Genomic DNA, 13,421 nt, shown 5'->3' on the forward strand with positions numbered 1-13,421 from the left:
CTGAAAAAGAAAACAGACAAGCTGAAAAAAAGATATTAGATATTTCTCTGAAAGAAAAAGTGCATCCCTATCTGGAAGACAAATTTCATAATCAAGGTCAATATAAAGACAGTGATTCCTCAGGCCAAGGATGTAATTTTAGAAAAATAAGCAATTTCTATGACACTTCAGACAAGGAGAAAATCTCCCATTATTTTGACCTAACAGGTAGGTGTATTGATCCTGAGCAAAGCTATGACAATGCGCCCCTGTTTATAGGGGTACAGGAAGTAAGAGGGGGCACAAGAAGACACAGATTCCAGCCCTGTTACTGGGGGAATTACTGCTCAAACCCTAGAGGAAAGCAGTATTTAGAGACCAGACATGGCCAATATTGGAGACCATAGATAAGATTACGATATTACATTTATTGAATACTCCATTGGGTGCAGCTCCAAATTCATTATTAAGTAAAGGCCTGTCATATGTGCATCATACACATGTACAGAAATTTGAATTAGTTCAAGACATTGTCTCGTTCTTCAGAAAATTGTTTGAAGGTATTCTTTTCAGATGGCAATTTCTCTGAGATACATCAATTCCTTGGCTCCGGTCTTTCACCCCCTTCAACATTCACTCCTACTTTTGAGCAGCTGGGCCCAGAGACAGCTGTATTTGAGAGAGTATTTGTCCAAGAAGGTAAAGCTAGTATGAGATACATTCCGAACCCTAAACGAAATCTAAACAAGCATTTGAGTTAAAGCTATTAGTGTTGTAAATTACTCACCGGACTTTTCTTAACACATAAACTGAAAGGTAACACAATTTCTCATAAGGGATCCGATGGCCACCATAAAAGAAGCAAACACACAAAAGGAAACAGAAGTTTGCCTGCAGTGAAACCTATCAGCAACACTGCAATTATCCATGTAACCAGCAAAAGCGAAAATATCCATGTAATAGGGTCGATGTTATGCAAAACACTTGGGGGCATATTTATACTCCGTTTGCGCCGAATTAGCGTCGTTTTTTTCGACGCAAATTCGGCCCAAAAGTAACGCCATATTTATACTTTGGCGCTAGACGCGTCTAGCGCCAAAGTATGAGTAAAGACCGTCATTTTTTAGCGTGAACGCCTTCCTTGCGTTAATGAGATGCAAGGTAGGCGTTCCCGTCCAAAAAAATGACTGCGACGCAAATGCGTCGTATTTATACTCCCGGGCAAAAATCACGCCCGGGAGTTGGCGGGGCAGAAAACCCCGCATTTGCGCCACTTTTTAACGCCTGGGTCAGGGCAGGGATTAAGGGACCTGTGGGCTCAAAATGAGCCCACAGCTGCCCTCCCATGCCCCCAGGGACCCCCCCTGCCACCCTTGCCCACCCCAGGAGGACACCCAAGGATGGAGGGACCCACCCCAGGGACATTCAGGTAAGTTCAGGTAATTATAAATATATTTTTTTTAAATATTTTTTTGTGGCATAGGGGGGCCTGATTTGTGCCCCCCTACATGCCTCAATGCCCAATGACCATGCCCAGGGGACATAAGTCCCCTGGGCATGGCCATTGGGCAAGGGGGCATGACTCCTGTCTTTACTAAGACAGGAGTCATGTAAATGGCGTCTGGGCGTCGTTAAAAATGGCGCAAATCGGGTGGAGGCGATTTTTTGGCGTCAACCTGACTTGCACCATTTTTAAGACGCCCTAGCGCCATTTTTCCCAACGCCGGCGCTGCCTGGTGTACGTGGTTTTTTTCCACGCACACCAGGCAGCGCCGGTCTGCTTGCGCCGGCTAACGCCATTCAATAAATACGGCGCCCGCATGGCGCTTCAGAATGGCGTTAGCCGGCGCAAAATTTTTGACGCTAAACTGCGTTAGCGCAGTTTAGCGTCAAAAAGTATAAATACGGGCCTTGACTACTGCCCAGCAAGATCACGCTGCCTACGAAATAAAGAGAAATAATAGTCCAGAAACCATACGGAAAACATGGAGCCTCGTATGTTTTCAGTAGTTGGCCGGTGCGCTCGAGGAGGGCTAAACACCAGAAAAGGCATCCTGTATGCATGCTTTTCACTAATTAAATCAACCAAATTTTAAAAGGTAAGCTCACGAACCAACCAAACTGATGGGCATGACATGGGCATGGTAACAAGCCATTAGAGAGATAACAACAGGGTCAGAGTGCTTTGCGCTCGACCTTAAAGCGGAAGAGCATTAAGTCTTGCTGGCTCTAAAGGAAAATTAAGCCATTACTGTGAAAAGCAGTGATAAGGGTGGAGGAATGGTGTTGCTGAATTCAGCACAATATAAATACAAAATGAGGCATATGTTAAGCAATGCAAATCACTACATCAAGGTACAAACAGTGAGGAAAAACATTCTTCAACTTTATAAAACCTCGCTTAACTCAGATGCTCTATGTAGTAAATAATTTGAATTTCTGAATGTGGCTGATCCACGTAGGCCAAGTATCTATGGAGTGCCAAAAATTCACAAGGACCAAAAAGATCCTCCATATGGAACAATAGCAATGACAATTGGGGCTATCAGTGAACCCCTACCTAAATATGTGGACTCTTTTTTATGCACTGTGGTTCCCCTTATCAAGTTTTATGTAAAAGATACTCATCGTATGATCACGATGATTGAGGATGTAGCCTTCAATGAAGAGACATACTCATTGGTCACCCTTTACATAGAAGCACTTTACAGTAATATACCTCAAGAAGCAGAAATAAAGACCATAGATCTCTTCATGCAACAATGCTTGAGAGATGCTCCTACTGATTTCATCATTGAATGTCTAACAATTGTACTCAGGAAAATACATTTGCATTTGGAGGGACTTTATATAAATATATGAAGGGAGTCAGTATGGGCACATCTTGTACTCCCAGCATAGCAAACTTCTTTATGAGCTCATTTGAAGATGTACATATGCACAATGAACTTGCGCCATTTTTCAAATCAGTTAAATACTGGTCCCGGTATATAGATGATATCTTCATCATCTGGACAGGCGTCAAAGAAGACGTTTTAGCATTTATAGAATGGCTAAATTTGGGGAACCTGAATTTGAAATGTACTGCAAACATCAGCAAAGAGAAAGTTCAGTCGCTCAACATTTGGATTTGCCATAATTCCGGCCGATTTGAAGTGGATTTGTATGTGAAACCATTAGCACATAACACCCTTCTACATTTCAATAGTTTATTCTCTAGGAACAAAAAGCAAAGCATACCCTTTGGTCATTTCCATAGGCTAAGACGCAAGTGTATGAATATAAAAGACTATGATGAAAAATCAGTCAGGATGAGAGATAAGTTCACAAAGAAAAGGTATCTACACAGATTGGTAAGGGAAGCCTATATGCGGCGAAATTCTATGATAGACAGCAGCTCTTGTATGGTGATGATCAATGGACAAACAATAAGCTAGTATGTGTCACCACACATTCACTCTTAAACTAGAAGGTAAGGCAACTTATATATTTGAATTGCCACATTCTGAGCAGTAGTCCAGTCAATACGATGAAAATAGGAAAGCCTATGTTTGTTTATCGTTGGAACAAAAATCTTAAACACATAGTAGTGAGATCTCGCCTACCACATGACGTAAAATCTGTCCATTAAATAACCAAAGATGGGGCACCGTCAGTCAAAGGTAACCACAAGTGCGAGCTATGTCTAGCCTGCAGTGCTGCAATTGAAACGGACAACTACACATATAACTGTATCACTTCCCCCTGTCTCTTCTACTGCTATGGAGCCGTCTAGTAACAGGCGTACAGTCAGGTGGGATTTCTTTGTGCAATCAAACAAGCTTCAAGGAAATCTGCATGCCCTAACCTCTTCCCATCAGTTATTTGATTCCAATCTTATATTGGCTCCACTAGAAATACTGCCTCTTCATCTGGACCTCTTTGCTACCTTGAAAGAACTGTTTACTAAACGTCCTAGGCCACTGACTATCTCTTGTATTCGACCACACACTAAATGGTTTAACAAGAGGTGTAGGGAGGCCAAAAACACTTTGGCCATCGCGCTAAGGACTAAGGATAGATCAGGTATCATCAATGCTAGACGCCACTACGCCTCCACTTGTAACAAAAGTAAACTCGAGCATGAAGAGGGGCTATGGAACAATCTACTTGAGGCAGCTACCGTCCATGACTCCAAACGGTTCTGGCTTCTAGTTTCTTGCGGTGATCAGAACCGAGCACCCCACCTGGAGTCTTACATCCCTCCTGATATTTGGCTCTCCTACTTCAAGGAATTGTATGGACCATCGCTGGCCAGTCATATTCCTGACATAATCTCGGGGGAGCTAACAACCTTTGACGAGCCCACGTCCTTCTTGCCTCCTTTTTCATTGAATGAAACTGTGTCGGCCATCGCAGCCCAGAAAGTAGCGAAGGCCCCTGGGTTGGATGGGATTCCCTCTGATATGTTTAAAGTGGACCAGAGTATCTGGGGCCCATATATCAACAGACTTTCTAACGCCATCTTGATTACCAGAATTTATCCTGACTCATGGAAAGAGGCAATCATAGTGCCTATCCACAAGAAAGGAGATAGGAACAACCCGGGTAATTACAGACCTATCAGCCTCCTCGACAACCTCCCAAAAATTTGTTGTTATCAGTTGTTGAGCAGGCTGAATAAGTGGCTAGATGAAAACCAAATCTTAAATCACCTTCAAGCGGGCTTTAGAGAAAAAACTAGTACAATAGATCAGATATTCCGTTTTACTTCTATTAAATGGAAAGTCGTCGATGCTGACTTAGGCCACCTATATGTAGCATTTGTCGACCTAAAATCGGCCTTCGATCTAGTACCCCGCCACAAACTGTGGGAAGTTTTGTCTAAAACAGGAGTCCCGCGCTCTATCTTAAATATTATCAGAGATCTCTATACCGGCAATTATGGAAGAATCAGATGGGGCCCACAAGGTGAATTAATAGAAAAATTCCTTACTGCTCGAGGTGTAAGACAAGGTTGTGTGCTCGCCCCTACCTTATTCCTCCTCTTCATAAACGTATGCATCCCTTATCTTATGGAGTGCTCGAATGACTCTCCTAAATTAGGAGGGCAGAAGATTCCCTGCCTTCTTTTTGCCGATGATACCCTGCTGGTATCTCAAACAGCCACACGCCTTTCAACCCTGCTCTCAAGATTCATGGACTTTTGCAATGATTATGGCCTTGAAATTAACCGATCAAAAACAAAGTGCATGGTGTTTGGCGATAGGAAAGGCAGAATGCGACGACCTATTCACTTAGAGGGTGCCGCGTTGGAAAGAGTCAGCGACTTTGATTATTTAGGCCTGAAATTAGAAGACTCGCACAAGTGGCAGAGCCACATCCAGAAGGCAACTCTACTATTGCAACAGCGAGCGAGTGGCATTGTAAGATTTGCAGCTAGATCCCCCAGCTTTGCCATGACGCCTGCAGTGGAAATCTATAAACTACAAGCAAGAGGGGGAGCAATCTATGGAGCTGAATTGTGGGGCCATTGTTGCCTAGATGACTTGATAAAAGTGGAAAACTCTTTTTTAAGGTCATTGCTAAGAGTTCCTTCCAGCACCCCACTGCTTCCAATACGAATGGACCTAAATCTCCCTTCCATCAGTCAGATTGTTGCACTTAAGCCCTTGCTGTATTGGATTCGTTTATGGTCATCAGATTCCCTTGTTCACTATAGATGTGCGTTAGTTAATTTAATGGCCAATAACACCAGTTCCAAAATCAAGTGGTGTGTATATGTAGAACGGACCCTCTCGCTTTTTGGCTTGGGGTCTTATTGGAAGGAACCATTATCCATTCCAAAGAACGCAACCCAAATTTTAAAGGATGCATTCTGGCTCCACGTCCAACTTTCTCAACTGTCTGCCGTCTCGCCATCATCCATGACGGGTAATTTTCTATATTTTAAATGCCATTATGAATTTGCCCAATATATGGATATAGTATCTTCTCCGTTCGCTCGTGCATTATATATCAGATTCAGGTTGGGCTCTCTTCCTTTGCGTTCCCTCACACATAAATGGTCTAATTTTAGTTGTTCTTCTAAGATGTGTCCGATGGGCTGTGATAGAGAAGAATCAGTTATTCACATTCTCTTCCAATGCCCTGCATACCATAAACAAAGAGCCCGTTGGATTATTCCTCTATGTTGGAAAATGGGTTATTGGTAGGGCAGGTAGGTACCTACACCTAGCAACAAGCCACTAACCTCCACATAGGTACAGTTAGGTCTCAGTAAATTAATCCCAGCTCAACCCTTGGTAGCTTGGCAACGAGCGTCAAGGCTTAACTTAGGAGACAAAGGGGGTGATTCAGACTATGGCGGACGGCGGAGGCCGTCCGCCATAGTACCGCCGCCAAATGACTGCACCGCGGTCAAAAGACCGCGGCGGCCATTCAGACATTTCCTCTGGGCCGGCGGGCGCTCTCTAAAAGAGCGCCCGCCGGCCCAGAGGAAATGCCCCTGCAACGAGGACGCCGGCTCAGAATTGAGCCGGCGTAGTTGCAGGGGTGCGACGGGTGCAGTTGCACCCGTCGCGTATTTCAGTGTCTGCAAGGCAGACACTGAAATACTTAGCGGGGCCCTCTTACGGGGGCCCCTGCCGTGCCCATGCCATTGGCATGGGCACGGCAGGGGCCCCCAGGGGCCCCGCGGCACCCCCTACCGCCATCCTGTTCATGGCGGGTTTCCCGCCATGAACAGGATGGCGGTAGGGGCTGTCAGAATCCTCATGGCGGTGGAGCGCGCTCCGCCGCCAAGAAGGATTCCCCCGAGCAGCGGTAAGTCGGCGGGAGCCCGCCGACTTGCCGCTTCTGACCGCGGCTGAACCGCCGCAGTCAGAATGCTCGTGGGAGCACCGCCAGCCTGTTGGCTGTGCTCCCGTGGTCGGTGGCCCTGGCGGCCACCGGCCGCCAGGGTCAGAATGACCCCCAAAGTGTAAAGCATTCAAATATCACAAAACAGTACTTAAATAAAACACAGGAAACAGTTTAAAAATCCACATGACGGGTAATTTTCTATATTTTAAATGCCATTATGAATTTGCCCAATATATGGATATAGTATCTTCTCCGTTCGCTCGTGCATTATATATCAGATTCAGGTTGGGCTCTCTTCCTTTGCGTTCCCTCACACATAAATGGTCTAATTTTAGTTGTTCTTCTAAGATGTGTCCGATGGGCTGTGATAGAGAAGAATCAGTTATTCACATTCTCTTCCAATGCCCTGCATACCATAAACAAAGAGCCCATTGGATTATTCCTCTATGTTGGAAAATGGGTTATTGGTAGGGCAGGTAGGTACCTACACCTAGCAACAAGCCACTAACCTCCACATAGGTACAGTTAGGTCTCAGTAAATTAATCCCAGCTCAACCCTTGGTAGCTTGGCAACGAGCGTCAAGGCTTAACTTAGGAGACAAAGGGGGTGATTCAGACTATGGCGGACGGCGGAGGCCGTCCGCCATAGTACCGCCGCCAAATGACTGCACCGCGGTCAAAAGACCGCGGCGGCCATTCAGACATTTCCTCTGGGCCGGCGGGCGCTCTCTAAAAGAGCGCCCGCCGGCCCAGAGGAAATGCCCCTGCAACGAGGACGCCGGCTCAGAATTGAGCCGGCGTAGTTGCAGGGGTGCGACGGGTGCAGTTGCACCCGTCGCGTATTTCAGTGTCTGCAAGGCAGACACTGAAATACTTAGCGGGGCCCTCTTACGGGGGCCCCTGCCGTGCCCATGCCATTGGCATGGGCACGGCAGGGGCCCCCAGGGGCCCCGCGGCACCCCCTACCGCCATCCTGTTCATGGCGGGTTTCCCGCCATGAACAGGATGGCGGTAGGGGCTGTCAGAATCCTCATGGCGGTGGAGCGCGCTCCGCCGCCAAGAAGGATTCCCTCGAGCAGCGGTAAGTCGGCGGGAGCCCGCCGACTTGCCGCTTCTGACCGCGGCTGAACCGCCGCAGTCAGAATGCTCGTGGGAGCACCGCCAGCCTGTTGGCTGTGCTCCCGTGGTCGGTGGCCCTGGCGGCCACCGGCCGCCAGGGTCAGAATGACCCCCAAAGTGTAAAGCATTCAAATATCACAAAACAGTAATTAAATAAAACACAGGAAACAGTTTAAAAATCCAAAACCAAATTATAAAAATAGCTTATATTTTTATCTTTAAAATGACACAAAAACGATTAAAATCGGTTCAGGGGAACCGGAGATATGAATTTTTAAAGAATTATTACTTTTCTAGCGCTTAGAAACAAAAAGCGCCAATCGGGTCATCTGGTTGCACCTCGACCGGGGCAAAGTCAAACTTTCAGGCCGACCGCGATGGAGCCCTGCTCGGCTACAGGTCGCGGGAGGCCTCGGTTAAAAAGTTACCTTCTGACTTAGTCTTTATTTTGAAGTTTTTCTTCACCGGGACGAACCTGCCAGTTGAATCCGACCTCCTGGAGCCCTTGTCCGGATACGCGATGTGGGTTTCCTCGGTGGAGACTTTTACCTTCGGACTTAGTCGTTTTTTCGAGATGAAAATCCTTCGACCGGGGTAAACCTGGATCTTGATCCGACGTCCATGGAGCCCTTCTCGGATACGATGGCTGGGAGGTCCCGGTCAACTTTTTACGTTCGGACTTAGTCTCTTTTTTGGATGTTTTTCTTTACCGGGACAAACCACGAAGTCAGGCCGGGTCGCGGTTGAGGCAAGCCGGCTAGAATTTCCGCGGCGGGTCGGTCCCTCTCTGGAGCTTTTTTCCAAAAATTCTCAAATCTTTTCCAAACTTCTGGGGCTTCACCCAGATGTTCTTTTAAGCTTCTTTTGGGGTCCACAGCTCACCCCAAGGGTCCAGAAGTTATGTGATGGTCCTTGGGGGGTGCAGACTTCAACTCCCAGAATGCACCTGGCGCAAACTCCTTTTTGGCCACTGGACAGTGGTCAGCTGGTCGCTTTCTTCAGGAGTTGGTGCAGGGGACTCTGGTTAGCAATTTTTCACCTGTAGCAAACAGGGAGTCCCTCCTTGAACCAGTTGAAGCCAGGCAAAGTCCTTCATGTGGTGAAGCCCAAGTGTGCAGCTGGTGCAGTCCTTCTGAGTGCAGGTTCCAGGTGCAGGCCAGGGGTCCAGCAGGGCAGTCCTTCTTCTCCTTAAGTTCTTTCTTCTTGAAATTTGGTGGGGATCTGAGGCGTGGGTGCAGGTCTGCCAGTTTTATCCTTGCTCCTGGGTGAAAAGCAGGGGGGCCCTGGTTCTCCAATCAGGGACAGGGTCGTCCCCCTGTGATGACCACTTCCTGGGAAGTGTGGCAAAAATCCATCCCAGAAGGCAACAGTCTCTAAAAATCCAACATGGATGAATCTGATTTTTGGAGGTTACATCTGGCTGAGCCCACCCACTGGTGTGGCTAAAAATCATAAACACACCCCTCTCCTGCCCTCTCCTAATCTAATCAAGGGGGCACCTAATTGTCTTGGGTTGCAGGATGTGGGGGTGTTGCTGGGTGCTCCAAGTGTCCTTCTCTGCCTTTGAAGACCAGTTTGGCAGCCCTCCCCCTTCCTGCCTCACCATCTGCTGAGGGGAGATTCTCTCCCCCAAGCACATTCCTTTGTGTGAAGTCAGGCCACTTCACACCTCATCAAGGTAGCCTGGCAGAAGCTGCTGCAGGCTGGCCAATCAGAGCACAGCAGCAAAAACAATGCAGAGCTGAAATTGGCAACTTTTTAGGTAAAGTCTAAACTTTTTACCTGAACTAGTTATATTAAATCCAACAACTGGAAGTTGTGGGATTTATTACAACAATCAATTTGATGCCAAATTCTTGGTATGTAACATTTAAGGAGACTTTAAAATTTAAAATAAAGTCTGCCCATTCTAGCCTATGAAGGCCCTTTACTTCAATGAGGGAAAAACGAATTTGGCTGTTTTTACCTCACCAGGGCTTATAAATCTATTTTTATAAAGTCCCTGCTTATAGTTACATGGCACCCAGCCCTAGGGGCACATAGGGCACTCCTTAGGGGTGACTTATATGTAAAAATAAGGTAGTTTAAGACTTTGGAAGTACCTTTAATTCCAAAGTCGAATTTGCATATAATTTTAATTTAAAAGCAGCCAGCAAGGCAGGCCTGCCTTTAAAATGACACTGGGCACCTCAGCAGTGCACCTAGGTGTGCACCACCTATGCTGTGGTCCCTAAACCTACATGCCCTACCATATACTAGGGACTTATAGGTAGGTTAACTTAGCCAATTATAATTAGCCTAATTTGCATATCCATTTTACACAGAGCACAGGCCCTGGGACTGCTTAGCAGTACCCAGGGCACCATCAGAGTCAGGAAAACACCAGCAAAAAGAGGAAAATGGGGGCAAAAAGTTATGGGGCCTCTGCAATCAGCCCTGTTTTCTCACACTCTATGTAGGATAATGGGTTTTAAAAACTGTTCGCTAGCTCTGAGAATTTTTTAATCTGATTTATCGGTTTTAGTGGTCTGTTGTCTGTCAAAATATTTAGATTCAATCTGGCGTATCAGACTGAACACGCTCAAAAAAGCAGAGTGAAATTTAACAACGAATGTGGGGAGCAACAATTGATGAATCTATTATTGCATGCACCTACTACTCTAATTGGTCTAGACGTATTTCCCATCTGCTGTTTTAATTTTGTCCTGTTCTTAGAATCTTTTTAAATAGAAATGCCTTTTTTATCTGATATGGTTTTGCCAGGCTTGTATTTTGATTTTTTAACACCCACAATGTGTTTTTATGTAAAACTATAAGGTGCGATTTTTCAGTAGGGAAATGCTCACGTTTAAATATTCCTTTCCTTTTTTTCCTTCCCTTTTTAACCTTTTATGACTTAAACTGTCTATCATGTAATTCGTTGTCCTTTTTTATGTGATGTGCTTTTATGGTATTTATATTTACCGAAATAAAGCTAATAATGATGATGAACACATATAATGAAGTGAAAATGTGTATGGATGTTTGCACCAACTGTAAGGCCACAAATGTGTACTTACAAGTCTGTCCCTGCGGAATTGGATGTGCGGGAGGAACACGCTGTTATTTCGGTGTTAGATTAACTGAGCATAGATCGGCGATTAAGGTTCAGAGACAGAAAGCCCCTCTAGTCAAACATTTATATGAGTCACAACATGGACATGAGGACATAAATTGGCTTAATATTGAGAAAATATTTGCAACAGAGGACAAGGACAATAATGAGATTAGAAAACTGTGTGAAGTATTCGGGATTTTTACTCTAGGGACACACACAAGAGGATTAAACGGTGACATACTATGGGAGAATGCTGTGGGACGACTTCTGTAAACTAAAAACCTATAAGTTATTCATCTGGTTGGCGATGAGTTTAAATTGTGTTACAGTTGTAAAATGGTGGATATACCCTGAAATGAGGAACAGAAGCACATCGGATCATGACCACCCATTGGCATGCCCTGGGACGATTTGTGCCAACTGAAAACCTTTTAAGAATTCATCTGGCAGGCGGTTTGTTTCATTTGCAAATCAAGAAAAGTACACTGGTCCAGCTAGAGAGAGAGACAGCAACTATGGGAGGGTCCTATTTTAGGAGCAAAAACCTCACACACCCAGATGGGTGTCATGCTTCATCATCGGAGTTGCTCCTCGTCAGACTGGCGCTGCAATGTCTGACGGGAACCACCCCAGATGGGGGGGCTATTTGCCGGAGTTCTTGTCTGAGATGATGCCAAGACCCTAAGTGTGTGTAAAGTAAGGAGATCAAGAGAAAGAAATCTAAAATTGACTCACTGAACCTCAAGGAAAGATCTATTTAATAAAAATATATAGGTCAGAGGCCAAGCTTAAAACTAATCATGAGAGTGAAACAGAGTTAATGGTCAATCACTCTAGGACAGGGGTGGGGAATTTCCACGCCATCCCCCTTAAGGGTCAACATGTTTTGCGTCTCCCAGAGGCCCAGACGGGTCCAGTGATGCTTCTTCAGGACCAAAAATAGACTAGATGTATCTCCTATTCGTGAAAAGTACAAAAAAACTAATACCTGAAATTGTCAGGACAAACTGTATCCAGTCACTCACACTAATATAGGATTACTAATCCTGTCTGTCGCCCGTCCCCATTAAGGAGTGTGCTATATGGGACTGAGCGGAACAATGGTCAGGTATATACCTCTTTGATATAGGATCCTCCTGCCGGCGGGTAACCTACCCGGGTCCGCGTCTCCCGAATTGTTTCATTGTCACAATTTCAAGATGTGTAAGTAATTTGTAATGAGGAACAGATGCACACCGGGTGACGTCTTTAGAGCATACCAACTCTTGGTATATTTGGGAAGGTTCATGTCACTTTATAATCTATCAGGAATCCTTCAGACAGGCGGTGTTCCATAACTGTTACTGGGCTGAGATGGCCAACACTATTGGGAACGAGGAACAGTCGCACACCGGGTGATGACGTAAGTGAAATTTGTGGAGAGCAACGCGAAGCGGTAGCCATAGGAGACAACACCGTACAATTAAGTTTATCAGGGCATTTTTACTTACCTTTCTGGCCGGGTGACGCAGTGAAGTGAATTTAATTTTTCCGAGCAGCATCGACATGCAATGCACGTCTGACGGTGAGTTCGTATTTCAGCTGTTCTCTAAATTAGAATATCAGATTGAGAGTGAGGGCTCTTTAGTAGGGTGACCACCTGGCATGGAGGCAAATTCTGGACAGGACTGTAACAAAATCAGGACAAAGGGACAAAATTCAGGACAAAAATTCAGGACAAAGGGTCCAAATTCAGGACAAAAATTCAGGACAAAGGGTCAAAATTCAGGACAAAAATTCAAGAACAAACGTCAGTTTTACAGACACACGCAAGAGAGGCCATGCCTCACTATGTTGTCAGTGCATTTATTTACTCTTTTTTAACATAGCACTATTTATTCACTGTGGACCTTTTGTGATTGCCTCCTGGTACGCTACATTCAGGTGTCACATTAAGTCCTTGTTCAGTAGTAAATTAATGCCCTTCAGTACTGCGGCAAGGCCATCACCCCTACCCAAATCTACCCGATCTTTCCTGAAGAGAAAGTAACGGCAAAATTTTGATTATGTTTCTGAACATTTTAAAACCCCTGGCAAACAGTTTGGGAAACATTAAGGTAATTAACCTTATGCTAGTTTAAACAAATTGAACAAAAACATCTGGCTTACCCCAACCGCCCATAGACTTTCAACCTGATCTTTTTTTAAAGAGCCAGGGCAGATGGTGTGGGCGACAGTCTCACACCTAATGTCAGGATGTGATGTACCCATAACTTGTCTGTAGTCTCACTGCACTAGAGTGTATGTCTGGGACTCTACATTTATCTCAGAAATGGGAGCCCGGACTACCAATCAAAGACAATAAAAGAGGTGGATGAAATCGAGATCAAATGGGAGATCCACG

The sequence above is a fragment of the Pleurodeles waltl genome, chromosome 11 (assembly GCF_031143425.1).
Source record: "Pleurodeles waltl isolate 20211129_DDA chromosome 11, aPleWal1.hap1.20221129, whole genome shotgun sequence".
In the NCBI taxonomy this organism is placed as follows: Eukaryota; Metazoa; Chordata; class Amphibia; order Caudata; family Salamandridae; genus Pleurodeles; species Pleurodeles waltl.